Below are 12,717 nucleotides of genomic sequence, written 5' to 3' on the forward strand. Positions count from 1 at the left end.
ATGCCATATGCCTTTTGTTGACGAACATTTTTCAAAATTGGCCTTCATAGAATTAGGTAGCCCATTCAAGATTGCTTTATTGCTCTTGTATTATGTTCCTTGGATTCTCCATCCATCAAGCTGCCAACAATCACCAATTCCTAGACTTCAATGCCTTGAGTCTTTAAGAAATTCCTCATTCTTGCCTCCCATATATCAAAGTTTCCATTGAACAATGGAGCCTTCATAAATTGATTGACTTCAATTTTGGTGGTTGAGGGAGACACATCTTTATGAGCATTGGAGACTTTCTTCCTTGGCTTTGCCATTTGTGTTCTAATGATCAACCTTCAAGTTGTTAGGCTTTGAGTGAAGGTACTGGCTCTGAAACCAATTGTTGGAAATACTGGGGGGGGTGAGTCAATATTTCTTTTTAATTGTTACTTTTACTAGTTAGATCACTTATATTTAGAACACAAAATGAACAATAATAATAAATGCTTTTATTAATTTATTCTTTACAATAAATTAAGTACAATATATGTAGGGCTCCAACCCTAGTTGAATACACCAATCTTCAATCTCCCAGGCTCCAACCTGTTGCGAAGTACCAACTTGGACTTTTGTGAGGCTCCGACCTCTAGGGCACCGACCCTATCTTCTCAAGGCACCGACCTTGCGTTTAGAGGCTCCAACCCCTAGGGCACCAACCCTTCTCTAGTACAGACTCCGATTTGGTTTCTTGAGGACTCTGATCCTCTAGGGCTCCAACCCTTCTCTGGTACAGACTCCGATTTGGTTTCTTGAAGACTTTGATCCTCTAGGGCTCCAACCCTATCTTATCCAAGGCACCAACCTTGTGTTTAGGAGCACCAACTCCAATGACACCAATCTTATATTTGCCAAGCACCAACTTGGATTTTCCAAGGCACCAACCTTGTCAATTCTGAGGCACCAACCCCAAGGGCTCCAACCCTATAGCTTCACTTTGTCAAGGTATGTTTGGTTGTACTTCACGGCTCCCAAGGTCTTCTTCACTGAGCCCTGTCGATCTTCAACAATGCTTTCACTTAGTCTCCACGTGACGTCACTAATGACAACCTTGTTCTTCACATGAAGGTGTCACCATTGCTCTTCATGTTACCCAAACAAAACTTCTTCAAGGTCACATCATGACGGCTTCAATGTATCATCATCTCCAAGGGTGCCTTCAAGATCAGCTAAAGCTTCTCAACAAGATGTCTTCAATAGGGCAAGGTTGTATGTTTAAGAATCTTCAATATGCTCCAAAGAGATGCTCCTTCAAGAGTATTTCAAGCTTGTTTAAACCCAAGGTCTATTCCACTACAGTTCCTCAACCAGGCTGTTCAAATTTGATCACAAGATTGTCAAAGCATCTTCTCTTAAGATCACTCCATAGGGCTTTCAATCAAGTACCTACAATAGACTGCCCCAAGAACCTCTCTTGCACAAAACCAAATGTGCTCAGGTCACAAGTCCACAAAGAGATTACTGTGGGTTTTCATTGCTACTAGAGATGCTCCGAATATGCTTCAACAAGCCTTCAATTCCGCTTCAATAAATGATCAACAAAGTTGTTTAAAAACCTGTTTCAACTTTTGACCAAAGGAATGTTCCCAAAGATCTGTATTGCTCCACAGGATGGGTCTGATCCTCCACAAGTTCAAGTCCTGATCTGCAATCACAAAAAAACTGTCCACTGTAGATAAGTGGCAGTCTACACACCACAGATCTGAGTCTCTTGTAGACTATCCTGAGCCTTCCACAGACACCTCAACTTTCATATACTAATCTGAGGTCTTACAAGTCTGTTGTTCATACCTTCTTCAGGTTCAAGCTTCACAATGACACTTCCCACAGGCAATTGTTCGAGGTGTAGTCCTCTTGCCACAGAGCTGAGGTGATGACTGTTTAGTAAAACTGAGCTGTAATAAGAGACTTGTCCTACCGTAATACTGTGATTCTCTTTCCAATCTGAGCCCTCGCAGATATGCGTACCACACTTATCACAGGTCCAAGGTAGGATGTCCGAGTTGTGATGACACCATAGGTCTCTGAACTGTTACAAGGTTCTGGTCCGACTGTTCCACAACTTGAAATGTTGACTGTTCACAAGGTTTGAGGTGATGTAGTAGGGTCTGAGCTCCAAAACAAGTCTCCACAGGCAGGCAGTCCGAAGTATGTAGCTTGAATGATCACCCAACAAAATCGAGCTGCGGATCAACAAGTCTGAGTCCTGAAAAAAAGGTTTGAGTTCTACACCCTCAGGAATTTTTTCTCACACGTCTGCTGCTGTAATGGAGGAAGCCCAATCACAAAGAGTATTTGCCCAAACTGTATTCTATAACGTCCTCCTCGGCCTTCTGTGCTTCTTCTCTGAAATGATCACCGAAACTGATGATAAGAAATGAAGTTTGAAACCCTTATAAATAGTGGTTTTCGCAAGCCAAAGCGACGAGACATGTCACTAAAGGTAGGCCGACTTGGGTAGGCTAGCACAGGTCGGCTTACTGTCATAAATAAATTTCTTAATTTTAAAAATCCATTTCTCCCAAACCGCTTGGAGTTTCGGGCCAAGTAATAGCTCATTGGAAAGGCAAAAATGTGCTTTAAAAGATGGTGTAGGTGTCATAATGAAATGCTGCCTCTAAGGTAGTAAAAAAATATTTTTAACGTGACTGGTAATTTATTGGTGCAGAATTTGAGGTAGGGTAGTTAGGCTTCTTCATGGTTTTGTTTCTTGTTAGGCTTCTTCATCATAGGCTTATAATGTCATCAAGATAGTGATATGCCATTAATCATATGCAACATTGACTTTTCCATGTCATCATAAAGTCTTCCATCATCAAGATATCCGAGTTAGGACATGTCATCATGTGTATGTCTCATAAGTCATCAAGAGCTTCTAGATCATCAAGTTGTCTTGACATCTTTATTAAACATGAGTTATAGTCATCCTTTGGCATGTCAAGAATATTTTCCAATGCCAAATTGACATCAATGACAACCTAGTTTAACAGTAGGATCACGATGGATCTACAAGATCAAGTACGCTGCAGATGGCAGTATAGAGAAGTACAATGCAAGGTTCGTGGCAAAGGGGTATGCTCAGAAAGAAGGAATAGACTATGAATAGACCTTCACCCCAGTTGCTCGATACACCTCTATCAGATCTGTTATATCCCTTGCATCTCAAATGGGATGGGAGATTCACTAGATGGATGTCAAGACAACATTCTTGAATAGAGTGATAGATGAGGGGGTGTATATAGAACAACCCGAAGGCTTAGAAACTCATGAGAAGAAAACTCATGTTTGCAGGTTAAGGAAAGCCCTATACGGGCTCAAGTAGACACCTGGAGCATGGTATGGTCGGATTGATAGTTACTTGCTGCAGTTGGGATTTTTCAAGAGTGATGTTGATCCCAATATCTACTATTTGTTGGTAGAGAATGAGCCACTTATTCTGGTATTGTATGTAGATGACTTGTTCCTAACTGGATCATCCACGCTCATCTAGGATTGCAAGAAGAATCTTGAAGCTGAATTCGACATGAAGGACCTGGAATTGATGCATTATTTTCTGGGGTTGGAAGTTTGTCAGAAGAATGGGGAGATCTTCCTTGGATAAGGAAGGTACGCTATAGAAACTTTGAAGAGATTCAAAATGCAAGATTGCAGACTCATGGCTACTCCCATGATCACAAACTGGAAGACAATAGATGCATCAGAAGACAAGGAAGTAGATCCCACCTTGTACACGCATCTCATTGGGTCGCTTATGTATTTGGTCAACATAGGCCAGACATTTGTTTTGCTATCAACACTCTTAGTCAGTTCATGGTGGAACCAAAAAGGGTGCATTGGGCAACAACAAGACACATTCTTAGGTATGTACGTGGAACAGTTGGATATGGGTTGAAGTACTCCTAAGGGGAGGATATCAGTTTGAATGGGTTCACTGATGCATATTGGGTAGGTAATTCAGTAGACTGAAAAAGTACCTTAGGGTACTACTTCAGTGTTGGATCAGGGATGATATCTTGGTGCCGCAGGAAGCAACAATCAATAGCACTGAGCTCAGCAGAAGCAGAATATATGGTAGCCAACATAGATACGTTCGAAGCCATATGGCTTAGAAAATTGCTTGTGAGCTTATTTAGAAAAAGGATGGAAGCGACCAAGGTTTACTGCGATAATCAAAGTTGTATCAAACTCTCTGAGAATCCAGTATTTCATGATCGGTCAAAACATATAGATATCCGTTGTCACTTTATCAGAGACTGTGTTCAGCGTGGGGTAGTACAGCTACAATATGTCCCCACATGAGAGCAGGTGGCCAATATACTCACAAAGTCTCTCGGAAGAGCTAAGTTCATTCAGTTTAGAGAGTAGATGGGTATGGTAGAAAATTTCTTTTAGTAGCAACAACAGTTTGCAGTACAGGGACAATTGGCAGTGGCAGTGCCAACAACAGTACAAATGTAGACATTCAGAGGGAGTTGTAGTACGGATGCAGTGTTGGCAGTGACAGTGTCAGCAGCAGTACAGTTATAGCAGTAGCACAATAGTTGGTGGACAGTCTGTTAGTCATCAGCAACGCAGAGGACGATGCTTCCGAGTCAGAGCAGTATGTTGCTAGAGCACATTCCTCGCTAAGAGGGAGTGTTGATTTGGAGTAGCATCGGATGTGCTCTAGGCCTCAAAATTTGCAGAAAGGCTTAGACACATGCATTCTCCAATACCCAGAAATGGTTTTGGGAAATTCCACCTTGACACAATTTTATTAAAATAATTAATTATTTTTAATGGGACCTTAAGTCTAAACTTAGGAAATAAAAATAATTAATGGGTATTAATCTAAACTGTGGGTGGAACTTCTAGAAGAAGGCAGAGATCAAGTCAAATGATCCTAACCATTGATTAGAATCTAATTTGGGTCGTTTATTGATCAAGGAGAGGATTATAAGAGGAGACATAAGAGGAGACTTGATGGGCACTTGGAGAACACACCAGAGGCAGATACTCAATTACCCGAGTAAGATCGATTTTCTCATTGGTCGAAGTTTGGCAAGAGAAAATCGAATCAGAGGGAGATTTGCATGTGAGAAAGGAAGAGAGGGCATTAGCATATTCAGAGAGTGCAAGGCAACAAGATGCAGAGTAGGAACAAGGTGATGCAGAAAGAGGCAGTGCAGAGACAGTTTGACGCAGAGTCTGCGTGGGCAGCTTGACGCTGAGCCAGGGAGAGTAGTTTGACGCAAAGAGGATCAGAAGGATTCTGGGGAAGAAGAAGTGCTTCACCTTAGGGTAGAACTTGGTCAAGAAGTGTCTGTAAAATTTCTCATTCCTATTTTGCTGGTTGTAATTTGTACATGAGAATTTGCTGAAGAATAATAAAACCCTTATCTGCTGCACAGGTTTTCGCACATTGGGTTTTTCCGGGGACTATTGTCCAAAACTAATTGTGTCATTGTGATTGTATTTGTGCCAATATTTTTCGTTACATTTACTTTCTGCAATGTTTTAATTGTGAAGGCTGGAATAGAATATATTTGGATATTTGCCGGAAGAATACTGTGAATAACTTATTTCTGAGATAATAATATTAATCACTGCAGTAGGATTTCTATTTAGAATTTTTCACAAAAATGACCTGTTCTTCAAAGTGTGCAGGTGATGCATGCTCATCTGGGGTGCGCGCTCTACATGCTTGTACAACTCTGTGCTGTGACTCATCAAAGGCTATGTTGTACACATCTGTTCTTGGATGGTCCTCAAGGAGAATGGTATCCCCTTGTTCACTTGGGACTTGCTTTGCTGTTGGAGCTGGTGAAGCCTGTGGAGTGACCTCGATTGCTTTTGGCATGAGGTTGGTATCCTGATCATGTTCCGGCTGCTCCATCTCCATGTCCATCTGTTCTACTATCGGTTCATCCTACGAAGCAAGTTCCTGTTCTTGCGGCTGCTCACCCTGTTCCTCATCTGCTGCTGGTTCAGAGTCTTCAACCTGTATCGGTGCAGTTTGCGTTGTCTGTGCGCCTTGCACTTCCTCCTGTTCCTGTTCCTGTTCATGCTCATGCTACGCTTCCTTCTCTCTTCTACGCAACTCTTGTTCTTCTTTGAGCTTCTGCTGGACTTCTTGCAACATCCTCTCTGCATCTTCCAGTCTTTGCTTCTCTCTCTTTCTTTGTGCTATCCTCCTGTTGCGCTGTCGCCTCTTTGCATCTATCTCCAAAGCTACCTTTTCCACAAGTGGATCTTCCTTAAACTTGTAGCTTTGCTTCGTCTCTGTGTTTTCGGCAATCTTCCTATTGCCTTTGTCTTGCACAGGTTTGCTGTTTGCTGCGGCTATTGTTGCTGCTCCTTGTGGTGTTGTTGCTCCTTGTGGTGTTGCTGCCTTGAGTGCTGCTAGCCACTCTACTGCCATGCTGACTGGTTCATTGAGCCTAGAGGAGTTATAACAATATCTCCATGGGTCTTCCTTTGGCCAATGACATGCCCTGTGGATCCAAGAATAGTACACTCTCGCACAGTGGTCCCTACAAAATCCATGTGGGTCGTACGGATTGAAACTCTTGGTGTGAACTTAAACTTTTTGAAGTCTACGACCATGGCATCAACTTCTTTCAAACTCCCGATCGCATACAACCTAATTCGCACAGGAAGTGTAGGCCATGGTGCCTTCTTCCCGTGTAATCCAGCTGATAACCCTGTCGAGATGTGGTATGCAACCTCCTGCATTACCAACTTGTCCGTGGCAAACCTCGGCAAAACATGCGGAGCATTCTCCGTACTGTACATCTTGATGAAGGTGCCCTCGGGTGAGGTGTACCAATTTGCAATGTTCAACAACGCCTCCATTGCTGCCTGGGACATGCAGGGTGGATCTTGTTCAAAGATCATCGTGTACAGAGGGGCGATGAAATGGTCAGATATTCTAGCCAGTACTCCATGGTAGCTGCAGTCTGGGAGAAACTTGCAATATACGTTCACAACACACTCTAAAGGTCACCATGCCCAACCCATGCCAAGAAACTATTGACAGGCACAGATTGCATCGAGCAGGTAGGCAGACATGAAGAATCTTGCTTGCTGATCCTTGGGTGGACTCCGGGCATTGGATACATGCACTTTTAGTTGGAGAGCCAACATGTCGGACCAGTTGAAAGGTTTGCCTTCACTTGTCAGTTGATCCAACATAGCAACCCAACTCTGCAGGAAGGTCTTTGTAATCCCTTGGCCATACAAGCAACATGCGAAGATGACCAAGAACTGGTATGCCTTCCTAAGTGTCTTTGTCCTATATATCTGGTTGGGTGCCGTCCAGAACTTTGCTGGCTCATTTACCCAACACTTCAAGATGTCTCTTGTGTTCGTGCTGCTGTTGGGAGTGTAGAACGGTGCATCCATCCTGCTCACCGGTAGTGGCAAATGATACATCTGCTGATAATCTTCTGTCTAGAAGGAAGCAAGCTTTGCTCCACTGACACTGCTCAGTATCATTGTCTCAGGATCAGTGTGTCAGTGTGTCAGACAATCCAGTGGATCACGTCTGTGCACGGGAATACACTATACCTGCATGCAACCTTGTACAATCCTAACTTATGCATGTTGACATAGACTTGTCGGTCCTCCAGATTCTCCTCAAAGCTGCCTGAGAAAATAGTATTGATGCCTTGCCATGTGATCTTGATGTCTTTCTTGATGAACAAGTATGTGTCTGTGTACACGGGCAAGCTCATAGACCCCTGTTCAACCATATCCCCAATACTGCTTTCAACTGTGTCTTTTGATCCATCTCTCTTGGAGGCCATGATACCTGTACTGCTGAGAAGCTGCTAAAAAACCTGTGGTACTTGGACACAGAGAAGACACTCACGACGAGACAATGCTAGCTAAAAACATCAAGCGACTCGAGAAACCTTCGGGTAACAAACTAATGATTGCTGGGCAAGATTGCGTAGCATTAACTCTGGGAGGCCGGGAGACTGTCAGTTGGAACTGCACATTGCACAGTCTCAACTCCTAGTGAGGCTGACTGCTGATTGAAACTACGCAATGCGCAGTCCAGTGAGGTTGACTACTGACTGAAACTGCGCAATGCGCAAAACAGTCAGGCTAGGTTGCTGGCTAGAACTGTGCATTGCGCAGTTCCAGTTGGCAAGATTGGGCATTGCCTCCCAGTATTGCGCAGAGCACAGCTAGGAGTCAGTGTGGGTAGCCTCTGCGCAATTCTTGGAGGCAAGGCAGAGCCTTGACTGCCAGGAATGCGCAGAGCATGCTAGGAGAGACAAGATCTAGGCCAAGTCAGCCTGGATTTGCCCAATGGCAACTTGAAAACATGAAGGACTGAATGTGTGTGCGAAGCTAGTGTAGATCTGAGTGAAATAGACATCCATGCAATTTAGGCAAGTGTAGAAATCAATTAGACGACAAAACCAAGAAGCTCATGAAGCGAGTTGCCGAAACAGTGACTGTGAGGGCAAAAACAGTGTTATGCATGCGAGACTAAGGAAAGGTAATGAAAAACTTGAAACAATACTTCTACAAGCTAAAATATATTGAAACGCCAGTGGTCGTTCAATAAAACCAAGGAAACAATACTCATATAAGCTGAAAACAAAAAAGCGGCAAAAGGCATGAAAAGAAAAACTTACCCGGAAAAGTTGCGCCGACTATGCCGAAGGTTCCTAGATGCCTCGGGAATGCCAGAGCTCCAAGATCGAATGTGAAGAATGAGATCTAAGGCATCGTTTAAATAGATTTGGTGAAATTAGGGTTTATGACGCACATGCCACAAATCTAGGAAAAAGCGACACTTGGCGAGGAGTTTCTAAAAACAGTTTTGCATGTAACTCTTGCTGCTAAAAATAGATCCCTAAAATCTAGGGATACTTTTTCACTTTTTGCTTTTTGCTTTTTCGAGAAAAGCTGCTTGGCATGCAAAGAAGGATTGCGCAATTCTGGAGGGAACCGGGCAACCTATCGGCACATGCGACAAACAACCACTAAGGGAAAACTTCTGCGTTGTTTTTGGACTGAGTGGCCCTGACTGGCTGGCCAGCTCTGCGCAATTTTCCAGAGCAGTGATGCTGGAGTTCTCTGTGCATTTTTGGAGAGTAATGCAGCTGACCAGTTTTGCACAATTCTGGAGAACAGTGTAGCTGGCCTGGGCTGCTCTGCCCATTTCTGGAGAGCAGTGCAGCTGGGCTAGTTCTGTGCATTTCTGGAGGGTAGTGCAACTGGCCTGGCTTGCTCTTCGCAATTCTGGAGAGCAGCGTCGACTGGCTTGCTTTGCGTAATTTCTGAGTGCAGGGCAGCTGCTGGGCTGCTCTGCACAATTCCTAAGGGGAAGACAGACTTTCCTCCAGGTTTGCAGAGTTTTGCCCGACAGACGATTGACTGGGTATGAACCAAGTGCTGGGTGTGCTTGTGGTTGACCGATGGGACAAGTGAGTGAACACAAGTTGTTAAACGACAGATGAAAACAAATACACGTAAGTACCTGATCAGTGCAGGATAACTGCGATGATTTCGAGGAGGGAGGCTCCAAAACGAAGCGAAGGCAAAATTTTGGAGGGTGGTTGTAGCCGCTACAACAAGCTTCCAAATCCCTCCAAAATTAGTTGAGAATACCTCCAAGAATTATCCTTATGCCCCCTTGTAAATCTTTAGCCCCAACTTTGGTTCAAGCCCCCACAACCAACATACTCCTTTAATGACTGCGCAGGCCCAACCAAACCACTTCTACGATGGCCCAGGAAGAAGAATTTAGGCTTGTATGTAATCCATTCAGCCAACCCTTCAAATCACTGCAAAACCATTGCTAGGTGCCAAGAGAATATGCCTCTACATTCTTGGAACCCATGCTTTCATGAAGCTCACTCCCCATAAGAGTGTGTGGTCCCTTATTGTGCCCAACTTGCTCCTCAATAGCTTGAATTTTCCTGTGAAATTCCTTCGGAATAGCTCCAAGAATGTAGCAAGCTCCCCTAGGGTGGCACTCGAAGTCCACCGAAGTAGGAGTTGAGATCTCCCCTCAGAAATCTCGTGTGCTAGACAAAACTCTGTTGACCCAGCTAAACAACTTGAGCAAACAACAGTTCAGATATCAAATGAGCAAAAGATCCCAATTTCTTCCTCCAATTGCTTCCCTCACCCTTCTATTTATAATTGTTGCCTTACCTTTCCTTGTGGGTCCCTCCAAGTATTTCGACCTGCCTCCACAAAATCGAATTTTCCTCCAAGGGGTGTGTATTCCTTGAGGGGTGGCCGCCACATTCCACTAACTCCACAATTTTTCCCCTTTTTCCTAAAGTGGGGCCTTCTCTTTACCCAAAAGTCAAATATTCTTTTGATTTCTCCATTCTCCTCAGTTGTGGGCCAAAATATCCCCCCAATTGCCAAAATTACAAAAACGGAAATTCTACTGAACACAATTAAATAATTTGGGGACATTACAGTCCTCCCCACCAAAAATTGCTTGTCCTCAAGCAATGCCTGAAACAAGCACCCTCTCAATCAGTTGACCCAAACAATCAATGTACCCAATACTAGGGTCCCAAATTTACCATCCAACCATCTCTGATCTCTACCCTGTCCTACCAGGGTCCCAAGCCATCCTGGTCAGTGTGAGGCATCCCGTGCTCCACTCGCTGTCCCGTTCAGCATAGGCACTAGATGCCCTTTGCAGACCACCACTAAGTAGAGTATCACGGTAGTATAAAATCTTGGTCATCTCCTTGTGAAACTGCTCTACTGAATAGTCTTGCTCATGCACTCGAGGAGTATACTCCTAAAGTTGCAATCCAACTTCTGTGGGGTTGAGTCCTCATCCACATGAGCCTCCCCTGATGTCCTCAGGTTGATCGACCTGCCATGCTGTGGAAGTCCCTCACACCATCAACAAATCACTGAAACCCGATGGAAGATTTGGATGACCCTCCCTTGTAGAAACCAGCTCACCCCTATGGGTAGCTGAACTGCTAAGTACTGTGATGCTAGGGTCCCACGTCCATCGCAGCAAGAAACTGTCTTGTTGACCCCACGACACTGTGGTCATCACTGACTGCCTAGCATGCTCGTACCAGATCCTCCACCCCAAAACTTTCGGCCATAAGATATGCGATGATTGAGGCTAGGCCCAACTTGCCAAAGAGACTCAACAGTGCCAGCACCTAACACTCCATGGCTAGCCCCAGTCCTGAGCAATAATCTACCTCGCCATATGGTGAGGGCTTTGGTGATCCCCCATGTGTCTACCTGAGAATGAATCGGATCGCCTGTTATCTTGACCTGGCTCGCTAAGAAGTGGGGTATCCCACCACCCCACTGGATCCCTGGATCCCATAACCATACTGGAGGTCCACAACTCCCAATCCTCACTGCCTTCCTCTGTGATATGCTGCTAGCTGTTGGGACCCCTCTGTGCCTTGTCTCTAACTCCTGCATGTATCCAACAGGTAGGCACCGAGTGTCAAGAACCTGTGCTACGAATGACCAATTGCTCTGCACCTGCGAAATCACATAGCAAGATCTGCTACCCCAACTCTTGATGATGTACCTGGGTACTGCCAAAAGCCTAGGCATCATCCTGCCAACAAGGACTACCATTCCCCGTAGCTCATGCTCGCCTAATGCCTCGAGTTGTCTAGCGGAAAGATCACGATGCAACTCCCTCTCGGTCACCTCCCTAAGTGTGAGCCCAGGGATGGAACATATGCTACCTCGACAATAAACTATGCCATCCCTAAGTTTGTGTCCGTCAACTCGTGCACCCACCAAATGTCTCAACTGGAGAGTCTCCTCCCTGCCCATGACACACAGTGTCTCATCCAACTGCCTAGGGTAGGCATCCCATGTCTTGCTGCTTGAACGGAGAGCATCAGTTGGCAGCAACCTAATGCTCTGCGAATGTAAGCAACACTGGAGGATGATGGTTGGGTAGGTCCCCAAGGGTATGATCGAGAGTCTGCAGGGATACTGAGTAATCCTGTGGACGAACCTCTCTCCGCCTCGGTTTTGCTGATAACCCCCTTGAAGACCTGTCTCCACTAAACATGGTGTCCCTATATGCTCAACAATGTCCTCATCAATCTTAGGTGAGCTGCATCCAATGGTACACCTAATACCCCTACCCATAAGTCTCCTTGGAGGCAACACTCCAAGAGCTTGCTGTGCCGCATGATGTGCCACTGCATACCACCAAGTATCACTGCACTCCTCGACATGCCATTGTATGCCACAACCTGTCCTTGTACACCACTGGATCACCCTGCCTACTGCAATATCATCTTGCACTGTCAGGTGTCCCATATCCACCAATGCATCTGTCGCCCCACTAACAAATCCAATGTGGTGTGAGTCACTACCCCTACTCCATGGTGTGACCCCATGCATTGTGACACACCACCACGCACCTCCGTGGTCACCTGTGAGCCACTGCTCAACACTGTACGCCCCTACACACTAATGGATGCCATGATCTAAAGCTGAGATGGTAGGTGTCAGCCCCCACCCTATCAGTATTGCCACCTCCACTGTTGCATCACCATTCCCTCTGATGGTTGGACCTCGCCTCTGAATCCTCCCTGAGATATAAGAGGGGTGAATCCTCATATGTACCAGTGGCGATGCCATCGTTGTGCTGCTCCTCCGTGGCCACTGTGCCCCACATAACTAAGGATAACCCTCGACTCCATACAAGGCACTGTC

Source organism: Pinus tabuliformis, chromosome X (assembly GCF_031772625.1).
Source record: "Pinus tabuliformis cultivar Carrire ecotype Pingquan chromosome X, CPIR1, whole genome shotgun sequence".
NCBI lineage: Eukaryota > Viridiplantae > Streptophyta > Pinopsida > Pinales > Pinaceae > Pinus > Pinus tabuliformis.